Below are 26,841 nucleotides of genomic sequence, written 5' to 3'. Positions count from 1 at the left end.
GAGAAGAGGGGGAAAAGTATTAGAAGGCCAAGGATGCAACTGTGCAACTCAACCCAGTAAGTTTTGGGTAAAAAGGTGGTTGGTGGCTCAGCAGGAGGAGCAATGAGAGAGTTTAGGTGAGCTTTCAGGCTGAGACCCTGAACATGCAAAAGAGGAAAGATGTGCTGACAGGGATGGCCCACAAAGGGCAGGAGCTGTCTGGAGGAAGAGCGCAGGTGCTTTCAGCTGTGAGCAATGAAACGTCTCACAAAGGTAGCTTCAACCATAGAGCCTTATTTTTCACACTGAAAATGTATGGATGTCAGCCCCATCCCTTACGAAGATATGGAAGTGCTAGAACAGGAAGTATATTTTATGCAATTGTGATCCGAGTGGCATCAAACAGACACAGTTGGCATGGGAACCACAAAGCTTAAGGGACTCAATTTTCAAAATTCATTTCACAACTGTATCTGCATTTTGTGTGGGTGTGGATGCTAATTGTGATGCTTAGGCCAGTGTGGGGACAAAAACAAATTTCTTAATGAGTTGCCCAGTACTTCCTTCACTGGATAATCAGCATTTATGTTTCTGGACATTAAATGTATTGCGTGAATCATTTTCCCACCCAAATGTGACCTACAAATGTGGCTCAGTGACAGCTCTGTTGCTGAGGGGTCCACATTTCACATGCAGGGCCATCAGCAGAATTAATGCATCAAGGTCCTGTGTATGTTTCCATTCTCTCCCTCCTGAAGCAGCCCCGTTCTCCTGCTAAAGATCCGATTCCAATATCTTGGGCCAATAGCACTTTGCTTGAAGTGATGAATCACTCTCATTAAATTAGGGTTGGTCACCTTCATGTGTTTTGCCCTGTGACTATTGACTGTAGATTTCATTGATTATTAATTTCAGCTAAAACAGGCCTCAAGCACAGATTCTGGCTCATCTCGTCAACACTTAGGGATGGAATAGGAATCAATGGGTGGAAGACATGGGGTTGGGAAGGACTTTCTAACAGTCACATGACTCCAGAATGGGACCAGTGATCTTGTGAGGAAATGGTTTCTCCTTACTGGAGTTTGAACATCTGAAAGTTTTCCCAGCTTGTTTTAATACCCTTAGGGCCAGGGCAATGTAAGGATTTGGAAATGATGCTGGTCTCTCACGTAAAGCTTTTATTCTTACGTGGAATCTCTGCCACTGACAACCTCAGTCGACCTGATTCCAATGGATGTGGCTGACCAGGATGTGACATCTGTGCCCCATCACTCCCCCTGACTCCACACCTAAGAGCTCAGGAATCCAGAAGCCTGACTCTCCTATGTTCCTGCTAAGCATTTCTCATTGCCCCCAACCCAACTGACACTGTCTAGGCACTAGACCATGGAGCCTCCTCTTTTAAAGCTTTCCAGGTGATTTTGATGAACATACAATTTCAAGTCACTGGTTCTCAGGACAAATGAGAGACCCTACAGATATCACTGTGGTCCTTGATCACCTGGGATCTGCAGCAGGTGGTTAGTCTCGTCTCTTGACGCTCTGCTGTCTTCAACTTCCAGAAGCACTGAATGCCTATAATTCCCTGTGTGAACCTTGTGTGTAGAGAGGGGAGAGATCTGAGACCTGATCTTGGGCATAGAAGATGCTGAGACAAAGCAAACACAAGACTTGCTTTCACGTGAATCCTTAGGATGTTAGGGTGATGGGGAGTTCAACAGGACCCAGTAAGTCTTTCTGGGTCTTCTCTGCCTAGTTAAGAACATCTTGTCACTCTGTGGCCTTTTACCCCCTTGTCTTGTGTTTATGCCACACATACATCTTCCTTAGACCTTTGCGGGTGGCTGTGGTTATGAGCCACCCACACGTGTTCCTAGGTTCTCTACTCATCTACTTGAACCATCTACTTAAACCCCAATGCCACCATTTTTTCCACTATTTTTGTGTCTGCCTCCTACAAGAATCTGAGAGCTATACAAGGGTAGGCCCACAGTTTTCTGGGTTTTGTTTTTTCCAGTGTTCAGCACAGAATTGACCACAGAGGAGGTACTGAAAGAATTACTTATTCATAAGAAATTACATATGAGGAATGTAACTCCCTAGAGGCTGTCTGGGATGCAGGCAGGACAAAAGGAAATTTTTTTTTCAGTCTCTACGACCAATCTGAGGAACAGGGTTTTAACAACCAAAGTTCAAAATTTTCTCTCCAATTTGCCTCATTCTTCTCCAGAAAGGATCTGACTCACACCCATATTTGTACATTCTAGGTCACCCTAATGGCTATGACAACTATATTATATTTGAAATTTTAAGAATTTGTTGTCCAACTTTCCACACTTCATCAAAGAAGAGTTCTAGAACTATCTGTTGACTGATGGACTACCTGACTGTCTGAGATACAGTGTTTCCTGGAATTGGGCCCAGGGTCCAACAAGTCACTTTATCCAGATAACACTAACAATCTGCTTCTGAGTCACCACCATCATCCTAGTCCACATTACATATAGCATCACTTTTGAGCATCACTGCAATAAGATGTCACTAGTACCATCAACCAGACCTTGAACAAATTCTGTTGGGGGACTTTTACTCTAGATCCAGTTTTGCACAAGGCTGGGCCCCCTTTTCCCATCACTCTCAGACCTGCCCCTTCTCACTTAAGCTAACTCACTCCTGGTTCTTCCCAAACCAGATCAGAACACAGTATACATAGAAGACAGTCTCAGGTCAGGTTGTCCAGGAAGGAGATGCTGAGATGCTGAGCATGCTGGATGTTTACGAAGAATGCCCTTCAGATTGCAACATGGGAAAGGAAGGGAACAGAAGTCAGAAGCAGAGAGAGACATTCTGTTGTGCTACAAGGCCAATGGCAGATTTTGCCAACCCCACAGGAAGCTAAGGAGTTAGAACTGACCCTTCAGCATGGTTCCAAGTTGAGCTCAAATACTTGATACTTCCATGGCAGCTCTTCAATATCAGATTGGGCACCCCTAGGAAGGGCATGATCTGCAATCCTTCTTGGGGTGGTTTTCTGCAGTTCTTAAAGAGACTGACAGGTATCAAGGCTGTCTGCCAACAGTCCTCTGGCAGCTGGGACAGTAAGTCCTCATTGAAGGGGGACCTGAGAAGCATACTGCAGCATCTACCTCAATATAGTAAAGAGTTGAGTCTATCTTCCCCAAGAGAGGGAACCAGAACACCCTTCAAAGTCAAGTCACTAACTCAGAGTGACCAACACTCCTTATCCACTGAGTAATCGATTCTCCTATTCCATCAATAAGCACGGGCTGATATGCACCTTGGGTCAGTCTCATCCTGGGTTCTGGGGACATGGAGATCAAAAGGCCTGGATGGAAAGTCATGTGTGCTCCTTCCCCCATGCTTCCACTGCATCTCATAAAGGCCACGTTTCCATCCACATTTCCCAAGTATGGAAATGCCTTAGAGGGAACTCTGGTCCTCTCTCTGACTTCTAACTCCCCACTTCTTGTGGAAGGAGGAATGTCTAGCTCAGTTGGCCAATTTAGATTCAATGAGCTACATCTTCCTAGTGAGTGGGGACACTGTCAAAAGACACGCCCCTCCTTTCCTTGCCCTTTGCCTTCCAGGCCCTGGTACCACATGTTCTCCTCCTCCTGTCCCTTCTATGATGAAACCAGCAGGGCAGGACCCCTCTCAGGGCACAAACCCACTACTGCCCCTCTCTCCTTCTCTGATACCCTACTTGACTTCTGTGCTGGATGCAGGCAGGCCTGTGTTCCTATTTCACAAGGTTAGGAAGCTGGAGTCTACAAGTCATGCTACTTTTCTTGTGCTTTGCTCAACTCTGCAGATTCTGAAGTTTAAATACATATAAGGTAACCAGTAGGAGATACCACTTGGCCCTCGGTCTAAGCCACAAGCTCCTCCACAGTTTACTAGAATCTCTAGATTTGATGGTTATCAGGTGTTTTAAAACTGTTATCAAACTAGATGAAAGGGATCCCCACTCAGTAATCAGTTCTTTGTGCATATATCCTTTAATGGTTGAAATTCAAACGGGAAAAAATTACAGTGCTTCTTTTGCTCCAAATCCTTAAGAAGACATAGTTTCTACTGTCCTAAAGTTTACAGACCAATGTCCAAAAAAAGAGAGAGAGAGAGAGAAACCATAAAAATACAGGAAAAATATACCTAAACCTGCCTGCCTGAGGCAGCCACTAGTAAAGGTTTCTTGGAAGCATGAAATTCAGATAAGAGACTTGGGTGATGAATAAGGTAAATGAAGGTCACAGAGCAAGAGGGAATGTAGTCCAGTCAGAGGGAACTGCATTAATTATGTGTTCAGGGTTCAGCATGGTGTGATGTGAGGGAGGAGCCACAGGTAGTTAGGGCCAGTGTGTGAGATCTTGCATATGTCAGATTAAGCTCCTGAGACACTTGCATTTGTAGGGGGTAAGGAGAAAGTGTATATTTTATCCTCTGATTCATCTCTAAATCCCTGAGGATGTACCGGAGCATTAAGCTCTCATTATTCACCCATGATGCATTCATCTGAGCTCTTATTTGGCTCTCACATCTTGGAATGTGAGACCAGACTTGAGCTCCCTTGAATACTGTGAGCGAAGTGTAAACGCCAATCAAGCCAGGACAATGCACTTCATATACTGGAATGACTTTGAGCTTCCTATAGCAGGTAGAGGCTCCAGGGAAAGCTTTAGGTGAAGAATAACCCTTTACCACCAGGCCTTCATCACCTTCTCTTTTACCTACTCTCTGCCTTGTCCAACTGATCTACCAGCTTCTGCCCATCCTCTTTAATTTAGCCTTCAAACCAGCCATGCTACAAATCATACCACATCAGAAAATAATGCTTCAATAACTCCCTAATGCCATGAGGATAAAGTCTACTTTCCTTATTATCATGTGACAGATTGCATTCTTCAAGATGAAGATCCCTGAGACAATGGTCATTATACAGCAGTGTGTTGGGAAACAGCCTTGGGATCAATCCATGTGGAAGGGCAATGTGGAAAGGAAGAAGAATTGAAAGGAAGCTGAGAAGCCAGGATGTAGTCCCAACAGAGGCCTCAGTCAACTCTAAGGTGAGCTCTGAAGCCAGGTGACCTTTTGGAGTTGAACCAATTTGGTCAAAGGGACCAAGCCTTAATATGCACATGTCAATAAGTCTTGGACACAGACCACCCTGAGAAAGGAGGCATGACCTTGGAGACAAGGCAACTGGACAAGCTCTTTTCCTGAAAGAGGCTGATAGCTGAAGGCTGTCTGCCAGCAGTATTTCCAGCACTTGGAGGAAGAAGGCCATCAGACTGGAAAGGAGATCTAAGTGGTGCATCACAGCATCACCCAGTTCACAGGGCATTCTGTGATTTTTATGACTTTTATGATCTACTCTATTAGTTTTCTAGGGCTGCCATAACAGAGCACCACAGACTAGGTCTCTTAAACAACAGATTTTTTTCTTTTAAACGATTCTAGATGGCTAGGAGACTGAGATCAAGCTGTGAGAAGGGCTGACCTCTCTTTTTGGTTTATAGAGGATTGCCTTCTTCCTGCATCTTCACACAGTCTTCCACGTGTCTGTGTCCTAATTTCCTTTATAAGGACAATCATCACATTGAATTAGGACCTGCCCTAAAGGCCTCATCTTAACTTCACTACCTCTTTAAAGACCGTATCTCCAAACACAGTCACATTGTGAGGTCCCAGGAGTCAGGACTTCGATACATGCATTTTGAGCACACACAATACAGCCTTTAACACCTACCTACCCTTACCATTTTCTATTATCAACTGTTCTCCAAACACCTCTGGTCAAATCACATCAAACAACTATCTGATTCCTTTTTCCCCCTGAATTGTATTTGTTTACTTTTAAACAAGTTAAATCTCCAAGGGATGTTACCCCACGTGGATTCTATGGCCAGTGGCCTAGTAGGAACATTTCTTCAGAATTTGGCATAAACCAGGCTACTGTTCCACGGAAGTGGGTTACCTTTCCCTGGATGACTCTGGTTTTGTTTGGTGTGTCTCCAGAAGTCACTATTTTGTTTTCCCTAAATAAAATGTGGGTTCATTTCAGGCATAAACATTTTCAGTTTTAAGAAGAGGTGTGTACTCTCTCTGATTTGGAAGACCTTGCTTACTGCCAGCCATAATGCCCTAGGTCACAGCCTTCTAGACATAACTGGCATTTTAGAAGTCATGATCCCAGGAGGCCTCCACAGGGTCCATGATGGCAAAAGGAGAGCTATCGGCCAATACTGGAACATGCTGTGCCAGTCTCTACCACTATACTCTGTCCACGCTGTGCCCTCTGCCAGTAACGCTCTCCCTACTTTGTCCAGAGAACATCTTCATCTGACCTCTGTCTCCTTCAAGAGTCAGCTGATGTACCCACTCCTCTCTGATGCCTTCAACAGTGTTTTGTCTCCTTATGTCTCTTTTCTTACACCCCATGACTAGAGAGAGCTACCTCAGAATTCTCTAGTATGTACCAGGCATCAGTAAACCATGCTGTTTGGGTGGGTGATTGATGGTTGGTGGGCTGAGTGATTTTCCAGGGCGTCTATCCTGCCCATGACCCCTACTTTCTCACATGTGCATGTCTTTTACATGTTTGAAGGCTTTCACTCTGGGTAAAGGCAAAGTGGATTTGGGTACCATATTTCCTAGTCTCTCTCTGTGGTAGGCAAAAAAGGCCTCCTTCAAAAATGCCATAATCCCTGAAATATGTAACTATGTTAGGTTATATAGTGAAGGGGAATTAATGTTGCAGACGAAATTAAGACTGCTAATAAACTGACCTTAAAATAGAGATATTTGATATTATCCTGGATTATCCAGAAAGGCCCAACCTAGTCCCAAAGACCCTTAAAAGCAGAAGAGTGGGGCAGGAGGGAGAGTCAGGGGAATAGATGATGATGGAAGAATGGTCAGAGAGATGCAACACAGCTAGACGGGAAAGGAGGACCGGGAGGCAAGGAAAGCAGGCAGTCTGTGGGCACGTGCCCAGTTACTCAATCGCGTCCACCTCTTTGTGACCCCAAGGACCATAGCCCGTCAGACTCCTTTGCCCACGGGATTTTCCTGGCAAGAATACTGGAGTGGGTTTTCATTTCTAGAAGCTGTAAAAGGCAAGGAATGGATTCTCCCCTGGAGCTTCTGGGGAAGAATGTGGCCCTGCTGACACCTTGATTTCAGTCCAATGAGACTGCGTCAGACTTCTACCCGACAGGAGAGTAAGAGAGTAAATGCGTGCTGTGTTCAGTCACGTAGCTTGTAGTGAGTTGGTTCAGCAATAGAAAACTCATACACCATTCTAAACAGACCTCATCCCATCACTGTCCTCATGCCCTGTCTTACTTCATATGCACCAGAGAAGGGCAGCCTGGTTACTATCATTTGGGTAGGTTCCTGAGTCAATGGTCTGGGTCCCTGAAGATCCACGCGAAGCCATAATATGAATGCACTTGATGAATTTCATTGAAGGTATGTTCTGTGCAGAGGTTATGACAGGACCTACATGTTTACATGGGTCAAAGATGCTTGTTCACAGTCTATAGGATAGAGGGGTAAGTGTGGAGGAACCAAAAGAAGGTGTCTAAGAGGAGCAATTGTTCCCAGTGGGAATCGGGGAGGGGGAAGGTACACAGTTTGTTGTTGTTCTATCACTCAGTTGAGTCTGACTCTTTGCAACCCCTTCCCCGTCCTTCACTGTCTCCCGGAGTTGGCTCAAACTCACGTCTATTGGTGGCTCAGACGGTAAAGAGTCTACCTGCAATGCAGGAGACCCGGGTTTGATCCCTGAGTCAGGAAGATCCCCTGGAGAAGGAAATGGCAACCCACTTCAGTATTCTTGCCTGGGAAATCCCATGGATGGAGAACGCTGGCAGACTACAGTCCATGGGGTTTCAGAGTCAGACAGGACTGAGCGACTTCACTTTCACATCCATTGAGTCGGTAATGCCATCCAACCATCTCATCCTCTGTTGTCTGCCTTCAATCTTTCCCAGCTTCAGGGTCTTCTCCAATGAGTCAGCTCTTCACATCAGGTGGCCAAAGTATTGCAGCTTCAGCTTCAGCATCAGTTATTTACTAGAATCTTACCAATGTCAAAAGCAACTCATATTGTGAAAATTTTCCAACTGGCTCTGAGTTGGCACAGTGAATCACTTGAAGGGGCATGGCCCCCCTCTGGACAGTTTAGGACGAATCTCTGCAGAAAGTGGGCTGGCACTGAATAAAGTTCAGAAGGTGGGTCATTCTTGTAACAGGAACGGTATGGACCGTCTCATTGATGGCAACACTCTCCCAGAGGTGCTCCTCAGGGGTGCTAGTCTTACCAAAACAAACATGCAAGTTGAAGGTACAGAAACACTGGAACACAGATCATGAGCGGGAGGAAACTGGGGGGAAAGTATCAGACAGAGTGGGCATGATTCAGACCCTGGAAGACCCGTGGGGCAACAGGGAGCCAAGACAGATGGAGGGCAGGGGGCTGCAGCGAGGACAGAGGTCCAGGCTGAGGGCACTGCTGCAGGCAGGCAGACGCAAGGGAGAAGGGGGATCTTGGCAATTATCAGCTTCCACTCTGAGGCCCTATCATTGACTTTTTGTACCATTCCAAGTGCATCAAATCTGACATTTTGGGCACTTTTTTTTTTTTTGTAATTAACATTGCCAAGACTGGGAATTTCATTCACTTAATCTCCATTAAAGTCTTTGAGGATGATGTAATGACTTTTTAAACACAACTAAAATGAACAGAAAAAAAAAAAAAATCCCTGAAAATAGATTCCCAAAATTTCCCTCTCATCCACAGGTCACCTGACCAGACCAATCAAATACTGGTTTTAAAAGTAAATAACAAGTGTGTAAATATTAAGCCATGTTTACTCCATGGTACCTAAGCAATTAATGATATTTTAACAAATAATCTGTGACATTCTCGTAGCCTAGCCTCCAAATGTGGATGTGGGTCTATAAACTGAAGGATAATCATAAATAAAACAGTAATATCTACAGAGCTCTTCGCATCATTCCTGGTATCTCCACATGCAGTTATACAGTTGGACTTCACAAGCACTGTGTGGCTTTGGCCTAATAGAGACTTAGAGAGCTCGAAAGCCAGACATCAACCCCAGGCAGCATCACTCAAACTCTTTGCTACTTTCCCAGAACCACGGTGCCTCTCTTGTTTGAACAAATGTCACACCATGTGCAAGCAGAAACATGACATGCAGCCCAATGGTACAACATTCGAGCTGAAATGCCTGGTGAGGCCAAGACAGGACGCTGACTTTCTGCAAAGCCCAAGTGAGCATGGGCTGCCTCGGACCCTGTGACCTTATTCCAGGTCCAGAATTGCTGAAATGGAAGCTGCCCACAGAGAAAAGGCCTGGATCATCTGAAAAACGTATCTGGTTGAAGAATGCAATTGCAGCTTCCTAAATTGTAAGGCGTCACAGACTGTTTCACACCTGGGTCAATCCCATCCCAGCGTCAAGGATTAGTGTGCAAACGCCGGCCAAGCAGGTCCCACCACATCCCCTGACCGGGCCAGTTCCAGACCAGCAGAACTAGGAGGAGGAGGGAGGGAGGCTAGAACTTTGCTGCTAGGAACTAAAGCAGCGGGCTCTGAAATGAGCTCTAAACACCTCTCTTTCTGTCCAATCAAAAATGTCATCTTTCAGCTGGGTTAACTGGACTCATGGGCACCCATGGCCGAAGTGACCTTCGTCGTCAATGTTAATACAGTGCCCACATGCAGACACAGAAAATGCAACTCTGCTGGCCACTGCAATGCAGCCAGGATACCTGTCCCTCTGGGGAAATGGCACTGCTCTGTCAGTTAAAAAATATATGGGATGTAGGAGAGGAGAAATCACAGGTTTGGATATGGCCATATGACACATCTTAATAATATTTTCTCATTGCTTTCTCGTAACACTGTGCCAAGTTGCTACAAAACCCCGTTGCCTAGAAAAGGAAACTGAGACTCCAAGAGTGTAACCGATTCCCCCATGGTCACAGAGCACCCCTATCATTTTCAGGTTAAAAGCAGCTCATCAGTGACATCCAAAATATGTCGTGATGTGGCCCCTGCCCACAAGGACAGCACAACGAGGATTAAAGCCAAGCCCACCTTCTTCCAAAACCCATGTTCCAGTATCTGTTGAAGGATCCAAAATCCAGCTGCCAAATAAACAAGCGAATGGGTTTCCTGGGTGGCTCAGTGGTAAAGAGCCCGCCTGCCAATGCAGAAGCTGTAAGAGACTCAGGTTTAATTCCTGGGTTGGGAAGATCCCCTGGAGGAGGAAATGGTAACCCACTCCACTGTTGTTGCCTGGAAAATTCCATGGAGAGGAGTCCACAGGGTCACAAAGAGTCGGACATGACTGAAGCGACTTAGCACACACGCATGCGAACAAGTGAATACAGGTATTTCTGCTTCACCATGCTACATTCTTAAATGATGGGATAAACAGGAAAAAGGATTTCAACTAGAACAAGGGAAAGGAAAGAACCAATCGAGGTAACTGGACAAACTTGATGAACAACCAGAGTATTCTAGGTATCACTCGCCTGGATCCAGACTGTACTACGAGGATTATTCCAAAGACACACATCTGGGGTACCAACACCTCTTGAAAAATATGGGCCCAGGGAGACTCTACATCTTGGCCCAACAAGGGAATGTGAGAAAGAACACAGTAGCCACTCACTTCCCCGGGTCAGCGCATGCCCTGCTCAGCTCCGCTTTTCTCATGGGGGTGGGGGGTGCTCCCCACGATAATAGTAGTGGGGCCATTTCAAGGTTGATCCCTCCCCTGCTCCACTTCTCACCACTGATGGCTGTGACCTGAAATCCTGTAACAGGGCTGGCCTCCAGTTACCAGCCACAGAGCCTTGGCACCAGAAAGCTGAGCGTCCATCACAAGGGTGAGTAAATGCCCAACAGGAAGCTTATCCACCCTTTTGAAGCCCAGAGCTGACTTGACCACTGTGGATGGTGGTAGAGCTGCGGGGGAAGAGTGATGCTTCAGCTGTCATGGGTGCAGTCCACACTTCACGCTAAGACTCGGTTCCCATTTTACCATCTTCCTCTCCACCCCAACCAGCCATCGTCCTGGGGGACAGTATCCTACACAGAGGTGACTCAGCCAACTGCCGTCAGGGTGTTATGAGTAGCGGTTGAGAGTGGAAAAGATCACCCACCTTCACATCCCAGCCTCCAGCCATGACCCAGTGTGACTCCTTGATCAAGCTGCTTCTTCCCTCTGTGCCCCAGCTCCCACTCTGTAAAATAGGGATTGTTAGATTTAATGAGAAAATCCATCCAAAGCATTCACCCTGTGTTCAACATGTTACTGACCATTTTTACCTCCAAATCAGCTGCCATACCCTAGATCTTAAGATCACTCAGAAAGTTTCTGGCTCTGAAATCTTAAAATCAAATATCTGAGCACAGCCTTCATCTTCTCAGCAACTTGAATCACCTGCCGTCTTCTGTCTGACTTTACCATGATGTCCAGCCCCTTGAGTGGTTCACCTTGTGCACCTCACCTCTGGGCTTAATCTTTCTGTTCATCCCACTCTTACAGTCCATCAGGTTAATCATTCTCTGGGTCCCTGCTCCTCAGAGCCTCTGTGACATGGCCCAGAAGAACCCAAGCAGGTCCTAAACCAACCATCTGCCCATGGGGCTGCCCCACTGAATCCCTTCTCATGCTGGAGGTCATGACCCAGCCAATGTTAAAAAATATACAGGATCTATGTAAAATAAACAGCCAGTGGGGATTTGCTGTATGACTCAGGGAACTCAAACTGGGGCTCTGTGACAACCTAGACAGATGGGAGATAAGAGGGAGGTTCAAGAGGGAGAGGATTTATGTATGCCTATGGTTGATTCAACTTCACTGGAGGCTCAGATGGTAAAAGTGTCTGCCTACAATGAGGGAGATCCGGGTTCGATCCCTGGGTTGGGAAGATCCCCTGGAGAAGGAAATGGCAACCTACTCCAGTACTCTTGCCTGGAAAATCCCATGGATGGAGGAGCCTGGTAGGCTACAGCCCATAGGGTCGCAAAGAGTTGGACACGACTGAGCGACTTCACTTCCACTTTTCACTTTCATGGATGATTCATGTTGATGTATGGCAGAAATCCACACAATATTGTAAAGCAATTATCTTTCAATTAAAAACAAATAAATTTTAAAAATACATATACGGGATCTAGGGGAGGAGAAATCAACTGGTTTGGAGGTGGGCATATGCCAGGCACTGTGCCAGGCTCTTAATATTTTCTCACTGCTTTCTCATGAATACTGTGCCAAATTGTTACAAAACCCCACTGCTCAGAAAAGAAAACTGAGGATCCAAAAGTGTAATGAATTCCCACATAGTCACAGAAACATTGGTGTATTATCCTATCAACACACCTTGGTTCCCAGGCCAACCCCTCTATCGCTCTAAGGAGATCAGCTCCACTGTCCTCAAGAACCAGTCCCACTGAAGAGCACCTGGCTTCCTGCTTCCAAGCGACAGTAGAGGGATTAGGTATAATACTCTCCAAGTTCTGTGTCACTGCCTGTGCATTTTGAAGCCTCCATCTCTTTTTTTCCAGGTCCTCCTCAGGAGAAAAGAGACCTTCTTCCACCTTCCTCTGCACCAGGCATCACTCTTGAGTCTCACCCATCAGTTATCACTTCTGTATTCTGTGCTTCCAGGCTTCCCCTTATCAAATACCCCTTCCCTTCAGCATACACATATGCACAGGCTTCTCATACCTTAAAAAGAGAAGAAAAATCTCCCTCAACCCTCTCTCCCCGATTTCTGCCCCTCACACAGACAAGCTTCTCCAAAGAGCTGCCCACACACCTCACTCAGCTTCCTCACCTTCACTGGCTGCGAAATTACTCTAAGAAGGTCAATAACAAACCTGTAGCTGCACTTGACCCTCTTCTCTTCTTCCCTTCTCCCGTCTACTGATTTAAAGTTCCATCAGCTCTGACTCTACCTGCTTAATAGCTTTTAAATCCTTCCCAGCTCTCCAGCCCACTCTCAGTGCCGTGTTCTGGACTTCCAAATTTGTTCAAAGAGTCTAATTCATACACACCCCAAGCTGGCATGTACTCCATGCCAGAGAGGGAAAACGGGACTGTTACTCTCCTGACTCACCATTCTAACATGGTTCCCACTGCCTCGCACGGCCCCAGCTGCACTACCATGCATGTGCACAAGGAAGGCCCTTTGTGACCTGAAGCAGTGACCTTGAGGGCTAATTAAAGCATGGTGACTGGGAATCTAAATGGATGTGGGCTCCCTTCAGTCAGGGCACATATTCATTTCCCTCTTTGGGGGAAAAAAAAAAAAAACAATGCTTTTAGTAGGAGAGAAAAGTAATTTTTTTAAACTTTCAGAAGAAATTCATCAAATGTGGCCCAAAGTGCAATAGTTTTATAGCGTAATGGAAATGTCCTTTCCAGGAACAAATTGTATGCAGTCATTTCTTGAGAAGGTTGTCGTAGTACAGAAGACACCACTTAACGGAGATGCTGTGAGAGGCAACTTCCTCCTGAACCAGATGTCATCTCATAGGATATCTGCAAGTTCGGAACCGAAGGGCCCTTCCCCCTGCCCACTGCATGCCTGATTGTTTATTCCAACCCTCAACCCTCAGCACTACAACCCAGACAGAGGCGGCAGTCATGATTATGCTCCTTTCCAGATGAGGACCCCGAAATGTTGCAAGGAAAGGGGACTTTCCTTAGGTCCCATGTCCAGGAGCAGAGCTGGAATTGAAACCTGGTTTCTTGCCACTGTGGTGTGGGGTGTCTGCCCACAGGACCCCAGGGTCCACGTGGTCCAATATGAGAAGCCCTTTAGGAGCTGGACCGTCTATGAGTCAGCACAGAGGCTGTGATGTATGCAAAGGCCTGGGGGCCACAGGCAGACACACAGATATGTAATGAGGAGGAGGGGGAGGCAGAGGAGATGATGGAAGAGCTCAAGATGAGGAGCAGGGACCGGATGCCCCCAGAACAGGTAGCTCAGGATGAAGGAGGAAGCAGGAGGTGCTGAGCCCTGAGCTCGGCCCCATGGAAAGTAACCTCGCACTCCCTGCTCTGAGCTGAGAAGCACCAAGTTCCTCTCTGAGTCAGAAAGTGTTCTCACCAGAGGCATTCAGCCCACCCTAGAATGCTAAGCAGTCAGATAACTGCCCTGCTTGGTTTCCCCACCATCTTTCTCCTGAGCCACTTAATAATTCTGCATCACTCCAGGCCTTTGGTGACCAGGCTAGCTCCAAGGTAAATGACTCACAACATCCAAGCCAATGCACAATGCCCTGACATGGTCAGCACAGCCTGCAGTCCAGCATGGACCTGCCTCCCTCACCAACACACACACACACACACACACTCACACACACACACACTTTACACAACATTTTTTCCCCAGTCGTGGTCTCAGAGTCAATGAATGACCAGATTCTCCACGCAGCCACTCAACTTCAAGCTGAAGAATCAACTTCAGTCCTGCTTTCCAAGCAGCCACAGACCCACATCTGTCCAGTCCCCCTGAGATGTCCGCCTCTCCCCAGTCCCTACATACCTGTGGGAGGGCTCAGGACCTCCTCCTCTCTCCCCTGGAATGTGTCTCCCTGATTCTCCCCCAATCCCCATCTGCCCCTCCTCATCACCACCCAAGGTCTCTGGAGGGGCCTCTCTAAAGCAAACCATAACCATGTAACTCCTCTGTTTAACCTTCTTCAGGTCCACGGTCCACAGTCAAGCCCAGGCCCCCCTCATTATTTACAACTCCAAATCCCAACCCTTCAGCATGCTACCCACTGAAGGTTAACCATTCATCCATTCATTTACTTAAATGTTTATTGAGTATCTCCACTCCAGGCACTGTTCTAGGCACTTGGGATAAATCAGAGACAATGACTCCTGCTGCCTCGGAGCTTACATTCTAGCTGATGGAGAAAACAATAAGTAATCATCATCAGAAGTGTGTTGATTACATGGTATGCTAGGAGGTGGTAAATGCTGTGGTAAAAGATGAGTGATGGAGAAAGGAAATCTAGAGTGCAGGGGGAGTGACAAGGGTCAGCTAGGTAGTCAGAATAACCCTGACTGAGAAAAGGACATCGGAGCAAAGATTTGAAGCAGGTGGGGTTGTGAGTCTCAAGTATGTCCAGCGAAGACCAGGCCAGGCAGTGGGAGGAGCCAGTGCAAAGGCCCTGAGGAGTTTTGGGGGAACAACAGGGGGCCAATGTGGACAGAAGAAAGGGAACAAGCGGGAGAGGAGGGGAGATGCCATCAGAGAGGTTAAGGAGGCCAGCCTACTTTCCTCTGTCAGTCCGCACCCTGCACATCATGAGCCTTTTCTCTGACACGTCACTGTCACAGTTCTCCCCACAGGCTGTGTGCCCTTGTGGCCCGTGCTGTGCTTGTGTTCTGAGGCCACACCTGACTGACAACCCATGCTCCTGTGCCCCCCTCCAAGAGCTCTCACCACCCCATTCCCTCTGCTCCCATTTTCCTTGACCATGAAGCCATGAGAGGCCACAACACACTGAAATGCAATCACCCAGCTCCCTGCCTACAAAAGCCCACTCGACCAAGCTCTTTCAGGACAGAAATTCTATCAGCCCTTTTCTCTCTCTTTCCCTCGGAAGCACAACTATGGGGCTGGCTACACAGTGGATGGACAGAGAAAGAATGGATAACAGGAGCGTAGGAGACAGGAAAGTTGGAAAACACTGCTTTGCCTGAGAACTGAGATTCTCTTGGTGGAACACACACCTAACCTCTTTGAAACTCAGTTTCTCTTTAAGATGAATATGACCATTGCAGCTCCAGAGTCAGATATGACCATCCAGAGTCATCTGTGAGTCAAAAAGAGGACATGCCTTACAGAGTGGGACTAACCAAGTGCCCAGGATCATTATTATGGTTCTGCCTATTATCTAGAAAATCCTTTGTGAAAGATAAAGAGGCATCTGCTTCCAATCGTGTCCCAGCTGCATGCCCTTTGTTCCAGAAGAGGCCACGCTCATCCCACTAAAAGACTATCTTGTGTGATTTGTGATTTGTTTGCAAGACCCAGCAAGAGGAGCCTGACTCCCTATGGAGAACCCCCTGGGTGAAGAATTAGGAGGGTCCTGCTATTGACCCATCCACAGCCCAGTCCAGGGGACACTGTCTGTCCGCTGCGGGAATGCCAAAGACCCCTCCCCCAATTCAAGGCTACCCCCTCAAATTGTCAAAAAGGCCTTGTGATAGATAGAGCTCCTTCATGCCACAAGGCAAGTGTTTAAATCTTTTATAAGACAGTCAATGGCCTTTATAAGCCCTCAGACAAGAATTACACTGTGTCTGAGATGGACCTGAAAGTCAATGGGAAATTGATCCTGTCTAGCTGGTGCTGTTTCAAGGAGGAGACTTGCTGGCTGCCTTGGAGACAAAACGTGCCATCTCCTGTGTGTCCCTGGGGCCCAGCGTGTCACATATTGAGAGTACTGAGATATTGAGGCCCATTTCCGGGCAGAGGTCCAGGCAGGTGTAAGCTCCCACCACAGGAGGACCCCGGAGGGCATTGACAAGCATTAGGGATGGTTATGAAGTGTGTTTACCTTCCCAGGACTGCTCTGATGTCACTGCCTGCACCCCAGGCGGGAAATAGAAGGATGATAAATGGCCACTGAGCTGGCAGCGACCACCAGTGGGGATGCACACCTACAATGACTTTGCTTTGCTAATGACCCCATTAGCCACTGGATCAAACAAAGAGCCTGTGATGCTGCTGTAGTTACTTCTGTGCCAAAACCCATTGGCCTGACCTGTACTATCTGCCAGGGGATGCCAGCGGGGGTAGCAAAGAACCTCTGCTGGGATTAGAGGAGCTTAAGGGCCCTAGGGCCATCACACAAGCCTGGCCACCCCAAGGATGGCTCCTGTGTCAGGTAAGTGGATGGACTTTGGCAGGGAAGTCAAACAGCCCCCGTCCTGAGAGGTGGTGAGAGGTGGCAGAAAAAGCATCCACTTTGGAGTCAGACAGACCTGGGGTTTGAAATCTAGTATGATGACCTCCTAACCAAGGGACCTCACAGAAACCTTTACCTGTCCTGGGGCCAGTTGCTTCGGGTGTAAGCTGGGGATGATTCTGTCTCAGGGGGCAACTGTGATGATGAAATCTGACGGCATATGCCACATGCAGGACACCGAGCAGGCCATCAATGGCTCTCAGTTCTGCCCAGCAACCAGCACTGAACCCAGAACCAAGAAGGTAGGAGGAGCCCTCTCCCAGAAGCAAATGGCCTGCATAATTTAAGTGTTAGCCACACAGTCATGGCTGACTCTTTGCGACCCCAAGGACTGTAACCTCCCAGGCTCCTCTGCCCATGGGATTCTCTAGGCAGGAATACTGGAGCGGGTAGCCATTTCCTTCTCCAGGGGATCTTCCCAACCCAGGGATTGAACCCAGGTTTCCTGCATTGCAAGTGGATTATTTACCATCTGAGCCACCAGGGAAGACCTTCATGATGCAACGACCAAGGCAATGCATTCTCAAGCACTGACTAGGAGCCAGATATGAAAGACCAGGGCTCGCCGTGTATCATCTCCATCCTTCCTTGTCCCAGTTTTATCAGTCAGAACCCTGAAGCCCAAGGAGTTTCAATTCCTCCAGCAAGAGCAAACACTGAGGGTAGGTTGATGGCAGACTTATCCACACCAGAGGCCCTCCCAGGGATCAGGCTACCAACCTGAGCAACACAGATGCTGCTCCAAGGTCAGGCTTGGGGCAAAGCCCAGACAAGAACCAAGGCCGGTCTCCTGCTGCCAATTGCTGGACCCTTCTCTGTCCCCTGCCATCTGTCCCAACAGGAAGCACTCCTCAGAGTCACTGCCCACCCACCTCTCAGTGTCCTTTAAATTCCTCCTGACTCACCAGCTTCTTTTACAGTTGAGGTCGTGTTTCTCAAGGCCTCACAGTGCGCCAGGAAAAGGAGCTGAAATCTTGAGACAAGACTGATAGAATTTCAGGTCAGGGCTGCTTCCTTTGTGGGTGGCTTGTTTTCTGGAATACTGCACTTCATCCCCCGCCACTCTGCTAGCCAGCCAGGTCTACGGGGATCCAGCAACCCACCATGTGCTGTAGGAGGTAGGTGGGAGGTGAGGGTCTCCGTGCCCACGAATCATTCAGAAAGATCTGCATAGCCCACTAGGGAAGCCGCCTCATCAGGCTCAGATAAAGGCTTGGAAGGGAGCAGCGGGCCAGCATCTCTGCTCCTCTTTTTGGTTAAGTATCACCATTGGTACTAAGATGGTCAGGTGTCTTTGAACTGAAAGGAGCTTTATTTGAAAACCCTTCAGGGTGCCAGAGAAACAGTCTTTTTCCACATCAGCAGTCTACTCTAGGCAGGCTCGGCCAAGAAGAACATACAGTGCAGAGAGTAGGAGCCAGGAGCAGTGTGGCGGTGGGATTATTAAGGATGAGGTCGGGCCGAAGAGGACAGCAAAGAGGAGCCTCCCTGTTGTTGGACAGAGTCACAAATAAACACTTACAAGCAGCTGGAAATTCAGTTCTTAAACCCACCAAGTGACAAATACCTGGTAGGGCCAGAAAGGACCTATTGTCAGATGGGGTGAGACAGCACAGGTGCAGGCCAAGGGACGCTTAGCTGTTCACATTAAGTATACGGTGCAAGAGGCTTGGAACTCAGCCTCAGTATTTTCTACTCAGAAAATGGGCATAAAGCAGAGACTGAAGTGCTTAGAGGTGATGTTTCTGTGTTGTTATAAAACTGAAAAGTGTGTTGGTCACTCAGTTGTGCCCAACTCTTTGGGACTCCATGGACTGTAGCCCACCATGCTCCTCCATCCATAGAATTCTCCAGGCAAGAATACTGGAATGGGTAAGCCATTCCCTTCTCCAGGCGATCTTCCTGACCCAGGGATCAAACAAACCGAGGTCTCCTGCGCTGCAGGCAGATTCTTTACCATCTGAGCCCTGCATACAAACTTGTACTTATCTATCATACAGATACTGAGTGCCAACTACACACCAGCACCATGCCAGCTGCTGGGGACTCAGCTATGCATGGGACACGCTTGCTCCCTGCCTTCATGGAATTTGAAATTTATCATGGAAAACAAAGCTGGAAGAATGCAATTGTAAGAGGGATGGTGGTGGTGGCCTGTTGTGCCCATGAGGCCAAGAGAGGGGGTGGCAGGAGCTCTGAAGATGGCAGCAGAACATCTGAGAGGCTAGAGAAGTTAGCCACATGGCAGGGAGACTGGGTAAATACACAAGACTTAGGCAAAGAAATAACTACATTGAGGATATAATGGGAGCTGGGTTTCTAGTTATCAGAGATAGGATTTACAGACATGGAAAAGATGAGAACTCAAAGTACTGAGGTTCTAAACTGAAATTGAAGGTATTGGCATAAATTCATCTTTTTAAAATCTCTACAGAAATAGGGACTTCCCTGGTGGTCCAGTGGGTAAGACTCTACACTCCCCATGCAGGCGGTCTGGGTTTGATCCTTGGTCAGGGAACTGGTCACACATGCTACAACTAAGACCTGGCACAGCCAATAAATATGAAAGTAAAAATAAAATCTATACAGAAACAGCTATGGAAATGTGCACAGATCAGTTTTTATCAATCAGAAGTAATTTTGTCCCTTGGAGGACAACTGGCAACATCTGATGATATTCGGGGTTGTAACTGGTACAGTGGGTATAGGCAAGTGATGCTGCTATGCATCCTTTAACACAAAGGACAGCTTCCATAGCAAAGAGTTATCCCACCAAAAACGTCACTAGTATCATGACTGAGAAGACCTGATATAGATATCTGCTATACAAAAAAGTGGATAGATGGGTAGATGGATGGACAGATAGACATTGTATGTGTGTGCATATATATAATCATATATAGATTTCCTAGCTCAGTTGGCTGAGTCAAATTAGAAGCAATGACAGCCCCGTAACTATGAACACATCCACTGCCCGGATCTCAGTTTCTAAACACCATTCTTTACTAAAAGGAACCAGATGTCCCTAGAAAAGATAGCTGCTTCCAGAACTTGAGCAGGAAAAGTACAAGATGAACTTGGAAGATTGTTTTCTGCACCAGAAAGTAAAAAGGCCTCAAAGATTGATGGGAATATATTCAAAAGGGCACAAAGAGCCAGCACAATGAATCTCCTACTGGTCACATTAAAGACAATGTGAACATCAAAACAAATAATAATAGGGACTTATTTAACCCACTGGATAAAATTTGAATCCATGAGTCCATACTGATATAAACAATAAACTAACAAATTAGGAAGAAGGGGAAGCTCTTCCTTACAATGGAATACCAACTAATAAACTTGGAAAAAATATGAAAATTAAAAATAAAATCACCATTTGACACCATCATAATGGTGTTTAAATCAAGAGGAAGTATCTAAAGATTTCCAAGTTAGTGGGTGGGGATTTGATGAGGAGCAGGATATCAATATTGCTCTTTACAGCATCAGACTTTACTTTCACCACCAGACACATCCACAACTGAGCGTGGTTTCCACTCCAGCCCAGTGACTCCATCCTTTATGCAGCTACTAATAACTGCGCTCCACTCTTCCCCAGTAGCACACTGGACAGGACACCTTCCGACCTGGGGACTCATCTTCAGGTGTCACATCTTTTTGTCTTTTCATACTGTCCCATGGGTTTCTCCAGGAAAGAATACTGGAGTGGGTCACTTCTTCCTCCACTGGGCCATGTTTTGTCAGAACACTTCTCTATGACCCAACCATCTTGGAGGGCCCTGTATGACATAGTTCATAGCTTCATTGAGTTACCAAGTTCCTTCACCACAACAAGGCTGTGATCCCTGAAGGTGATTATCCAGAAAGAATGAAGCAGCTGGGCCAAAGCAGAAATGATGCTCAGCTGTGGATGTGTCTGGTGGTGAAAGTGCAATGCTGTAAAGAACAATATTGCATAGGAACCTGGAAGGTTAGGTCCATGAATCAAAGTAAACTGGATGTGGTCAAGCAGGAGATGGTAAGATTGACCATCAACATCTTAGGAATCAGTGAACTAGAATGGATGGGAATGGGCAAATTTAATTCAGATGTCTATTATATCTACTACTGTGGACAAGAAACCCTTAGAAGAAATGGAGTAGCTCTCATAGTCAACAAAAGACTCTGAAATGCAGTACTTGGGTGCAACCTCAAAAACAATAGAATGATCTTGGTTCATTTCCAAGACAAATCATTCAGTATCACAGTAATCCAAATCTATGCCCTGACCACTGATGCTGAAGAACCTGAAGTTGATTGGTTCTAAGAAGACCTACAACACCTTCTAGAAGTAACACCAAAAAAAAGATATCTTTATCACAATAGAGGACTGGAATGCAAAAGTAGGAAGTCAAGAGATACCTGGAGTAACAGGCAAGTTTGGCCTTGGAGTACGAAGCAGGGCAAAGGCTAACCAAGTTTTGTCAAGAGAACACTGGTCATAGCAAACACCCTTTCCCAACAAACACGAGATGACTCTACACATGGGCATCATCAGATGGTCAGTACCAAAAACAGATTGATTACATTCCTTGCAGCCAAAGATGGAGAAGCTCTATACAATCAGCACAAACAAGACCTCAAGCTGACTCTGGCTCAGATCACAAACTCCTTATTGCAAAATTCAGGCTTAAATTGAAGAAAGTAGGGGAAACCACTAGGCCATTCAGGTATGACCTAAATCACATCTCTTATGATTATACAGTGGAGGTGATGAATAGATTCAAGGGATTAGATCTGGTAGACAGAGTACCTGAAGAACTATGGACAGAGGTTCACAACATTATACAGGAAGCAGTGACTGAAACTATTCCCAAGAAAAAGAAATTTGAGAATGCCAAGCGGTTGTCTGAGGAGGCTTTACATATAGCTGAGAAAAGAAGAGAAGTGAAAGGCAAGGGAGAAAGACAAAGATATAGCCAATTGAATGCAGAGGTCCAGAGAAAAGCAAGGAGAAATAAGAAGGTCTTCTTAAGTTAACAATGCAAAGAAATAGCCACTCGTTTCCACCTATTAACATTGCTAAATCTCTTCCAAAATGAGACCTCCCCTTTGATTTCTGCAATTTTATGGTCATAGTATGAACAAAGTACATGAAAAAGATTCATAGGTTTTCTGAAGTGAAGAATTCTAATGTAACTCTCTTAGCTAAGCCTCAGTGTTTTGATCCTATGGTTTCTCTCACTGAAATTGAGGTGAGAGGCAAACAAAAATACCTCAAGAATTTGGATCAGATCACATCAGTGCTGCTAAGAGATGAAAGGCAACAGAATGCAACAAGGTCATTTGCAAAAAGAGAAACCAAGTCTTATATAGTTGATGCATCTTATTCAATGTCACACAGCCACTTTATGGCCCAGCTGGGACTTAAAAATCCTCAACCCTGAGTAATCAGGATTCAGCATGCCTCAGCCTAAAATCATTCACATGCAGTCTGTGCATGTGACTGGAAGTTCACTGAGGGCAGGTCTGCACACACCCTCCAAGAATTTAGCCTATCGTTGGCACTTGTAGGTACCTAGTAGGCATATTTTAGGCAAAGAAACTAATGATGTCCAATATTCAGTGGAATTCTAAAACACCTATAAAATGTCTCTTTTAAAACACTTTCATTTGCATTTAAGACAAATTTCTATACAGCCTAGCCCAGACGTGTATGTATTTACCAAACAAAAGATGACTGGTGCTGTGATAATTAATCAGTTGGCATTGACTGAAGCTCTTAATGAAATGAAGCATGAACTGTTTGAGAAAGCAATTGAAAACCATCATACATGCCATGAATCATCTCTTGAATGCACATTTATTAAATCAGAATTCATAACTTTGATATTTTATCTAACAGGTTTGTTACCCTTTCGAGACTCTATTGGTGGATAAAAAGACAGATGTTTCTGGAGCTAAATTGGAGGAGGGATGGGGGAGGTAGGAACCAGCCAGACATCAATTAAGGAGAGCAGGCAGCAAAACGCCATTATCCAGTGTTTGGGTTTCGAGCTACTGTCTTGAGATAAAATTCAAAGAAACCTTTGCAAGTGAAAGAGGCATGGAGACAGGATGCAGTACCAAGGTTTCTGGGGTCTGCCTGAGAGCGGGCAGATGCTGTGATGGTTCAAGAGGCTGTGATCAGTTTGGGGGGTCGCAGATTTGATGGTCATTAAGCTTGAAGCTTAATGTCTTGAAGCTTCAGTCAAACAAGAGTCAGACTAATGCCAGAACTTATTTTCCCTTCCTGAGGGTGTCAGTGAGCTGGAGGGGGAGCAGAATACTCTCCCATTTTCGGGCTCTTCAAAGACACCTGCTCCTCTCAGTTGAAGCAAATATATATCACATCAATGTCACATCCAATGACTATTGTCCCAGGCACCTCTTTGGGTGATCAAATGAAAGCGGATTGGGAAGCATGTGAAGATGTTTAGCTCCTTTGACTGCTGGCGGCAGTAATTGGTGGATCAAGGTGACATCGTCCCCCACAGCTCACAATTGCAACACTTCTTAGAGTCTCATATTCACAAAAGCAGACCTAGAATCCTTACAGGCAGCCCTCTTGTGCTGAAAGTAAAGGAGCCCTTCCCTTTTAACTGCTTTGACACAATGTGGCCATTCTCCTCCACAGCCTTTCAAGCCCACCCTTTTGCCGGCTAGAATCACGGTCCAGCTGCTGATTGACATTCCCCCAGAATGTTCTGGCACTTTCCCCTGCACAGAACAACACACATCTAAATGATAACTTTTCTCCACTGTAATCTGATTAGACTCCTGTAACTGCAGCAATAGAGCAATCCCAAGGGTGAACTTGAACATGAACACTTTTAGAGGAAAATAACCATCTCAGTCATACATGGTAGCAGCGGCTTCTCCCTTTCATCTGTGTTAAACAAAGAACATTCAATTCCAAAGCCAAAGGAGGAGAAAATGTACATAATTTGTGTAAGGCAAAAACTGCCAACGCATACAACAAACACGAGCTGCCAAGCTCTCTTATAGTTCTTCCTTTTTAAGAAAGCTGGAAACTAGGTGCTCTGTGGGACACACGGCATCCACGATTGAGATCGACTCCCTGTGCTCAGACAGCAGTGGGGCTGGGAGGAGCCGCAAGTGACACCAACATTTCTCCACCTCAGGGGGTCTCAAACTGAAGTGTGCACCTCAACCACGAGGGTGTGTTAAACTGCAGGCTGCTGGGCCCCATCCATGGAGCTTCTGACTCAAGGGATCTGGGGTGGAGCCCAAGAATCTGTTTCTAACAAGTTCCCAGGGGATGCTGATGGTGCTGGTCCGGGCACAACAACAGTCTGAGGACCACGGCTCTTAGTAAAGCCCCACTGGCAAGAAAAAGGGTACAGATGAGCCTGAACGCAGGGCAGAAATAGAAACACAGACATAGAGAATGGATATGTGGACACAGAGGGGGAAGGAGAGGGCGGGACAAACTGGGAGAGTAACAATGACATATATGCATTATCATGTAGAAAACAGATAGCTAGTAGGAAGCTGCTTTAAGTGTACGGCACAGGGAGCTTAGCTTGGTGCTCTGCGATGACCCAGAGGGGTGGGATGGGGGCACAGGGCTCGAGAGAGAGGGGATTTATATATTCAAATAGCTGATTCACTTTGTTGTACAGCAGAAACTAACACAATGTGGTAAAGAAATTATACCCCAATTATAAAATTGAAGAAAAAATACACACACACATTAAAAACCATGCTACTTTCTATAAAACAAGATGGAATTCATGGGCCTGCCAGCCTATGCTCTCATTTTGTTTTACGGTCTCCAAATAAACAGTTTTGCCTTACAGCTGACACTTGAGCAACGTGGATTTGAACTACATGGTCCACTTACATGTGGGTTTTTTTAAATAGTAAACATGCGTGATTGTGCTAAGTCACTTCAGTTGTGTCTGATTCTTTGTGACACTATGGACTGTAGCCCTCCAGGCTTCTCTGCCCATGGGATTCTCCAGGCAAGAATACTGGAATGGGTTGCCATGCCCTCCTCCAGGGGATCTTCCCCACCCAGGGAATGAACCCACATCTCTTATGCCTCCTGCACTGGCAGGCAGTTTATACAGTATGACACAATCTTTGGTTGACTGATTCTACAGATGCGGAACCACGGATACAGAGGAACTGTGTATACAGAGGGCTAACTGTAAATTGTACTCAGATTTTGGACTATAGGGACGATTGGTACCCCTGACCCCTCTGCTGTTCATAAGTCAACTGTATTTTTTTTCAACTTCTCCTTTGTTATTTTCAGTTATGTATCAGCACTTGGGGAGAAGGAAATGGCAACCCACTCCAGTATTCTTGTCAAGAGAATCCCATGGACAGAGGAGCCTGGTGGGCTGCTGTCCAGAGGGTCGCACAGAGTCAAACACGACTGAAGCGACTTAGCATGCATGCATGCACCAGCACTTGAGTTTATTAATATCTGCAGTGAGACAGATCCATCCTCATGGCATTGCTCTTCTTAGGATCACTATAAGAAGGAAAGCTGCTCAGAGGTCCCCCAGACCTACCAAAACACTGGGCTCCAGAGGAAACAGAGATCAGAGAAGCTGAGACACTTGCCTGAAGCCACAAAGCAGAGAAGGAACTAAGACCCAGGGTTGTTGACACCCGACTCAAGCCCTTCCCTTCAACCCAGCCCAACCACTTCCCTGGGGTCTATGTTTAAAAACATGGCTAATTCCAGCAGAGGGATTTTCCATTTACAAGACTGCACCTCCCTACACCAATGGTTCTCAACACTGGTTGGCTATACTTCAGGATCCTCTGGGGAAATGCAAAAAAAAAAAAAAAAAAAAACACAAAAAACTACAACAACAGCAGGCCCCGCTTCAGAGATTTTGATTCAAACTGCGCTGGGATGGAGCCCAGGCACTGAGTATCTTTATAGCTCCCCTGGTAATTCTAAAGTATACTTGAGCTTGAGAATTGCTGCTACCGAGATTGCAGGCTTCTCAAAGGCGGAACATCCACTCCCCACACACAGCTTCTCAAACATCAGTGGGCAATGGATGGACTCTCTCTCAGTAACAAGGCCCTAAGAGATTCTTAGTAAATACATGAAACCCCAGACCAGCATCTGCTGCATCAACCGGAAACAAGTTAGAAATGCATAACCCTCAGTCCTTATCCCAAGTGAAGTGACTCAGAGACGGTGGAGGTGGCACCCAGCAATCTACGTTTTAGCAAGCCCACCAGAGACCTGGATGCTACTGATGTAAGTGACCACTAGGACTTCTAGAATAGAGGGACTTAAAACCGGATGGAAAAATTTAGTGAGAAACATAAAACCAAAATTACAGTCTATTCGAGAGTCAGGACACGTTGCCCAGAAAGGCAGTGGTGGGTAAGGATTGTGGTAGGAGTTTGGGGCGGGGGCAGGGAGGGAGGGCAGGAGAAGTCTGGCTCCATTGGAACAGATGCTCTGTGAAGGGAGGTGGAGAGAGGAGGATGGAGAAGTCACTGGGGCCCCGATGGCAGATGCAGGGATGGCAGGTGACCCAAGTGTCTTAAGAGAAGGGGTTGGGGACAAGAGCCATCGCACAGGAGGGTGAAAGGCCATCACCAAGCACACAGGGCAAAGGCAGGTCCTTTGGTTATCAAGAGAATACTGTAGAGAAGTGAAGCTGGGAACCAACAAGGGGTCCTGGGAAACATAAGGACTTTGAAAGTGAAAAAATGAAAGTGTTAGTCAGTCATGTCCAACTCTTTGAGACCCCATGGACTGTAGCCTGCTGGGTTCCTCTGTC

At 46.4% G+C, this 26,841-nt stretch overlaps 1 long non-coding RNA gene across 1 annotated transcript in view; it reads right to left on the bottom strand.

Moving 5' to 3' along the window:
• Positions 1-26,841, bottom strand: part of LOC145514710 (uncharacterized) — a 603,149-nt gene that overhangs the window by 254,009 nt on the left and 322,299 nt on the right. Inside the window, exon 5 of the long non-coding RNA XR_014060310.1 lies at positions 11,200-11,280. This is a non-coding gene — a long non-coding RNA (uncharacterized LOC145514710). The remainder of the gene's footprint in view (positions 1-11,199; positions 11,281-26,841) is intronic.

Source organism: Giraffa tippelskirchi, chromosome 7 (assembly GCF_054371585.1).
Source record: "Giraffa tippelskirchi isolate mGirTip1 chromosome 7, T2T-mGirTip1v1.2.pri, whole genome shotgun sequence".
In the NCBI taxonomy this organism is placed as follows: domain Eukaryota; kingdom Metazoa; phylum Chordata; class Mammalia; order Artiodactyla; family Giraffidae; genus Giraffa; species Giraffa tippelskirchi.
The sequence above is the reverse complement of the archived record's forward strand: the minus strand, read 5'-3'. Positions and strand labels throughout refer to the sequence as shown.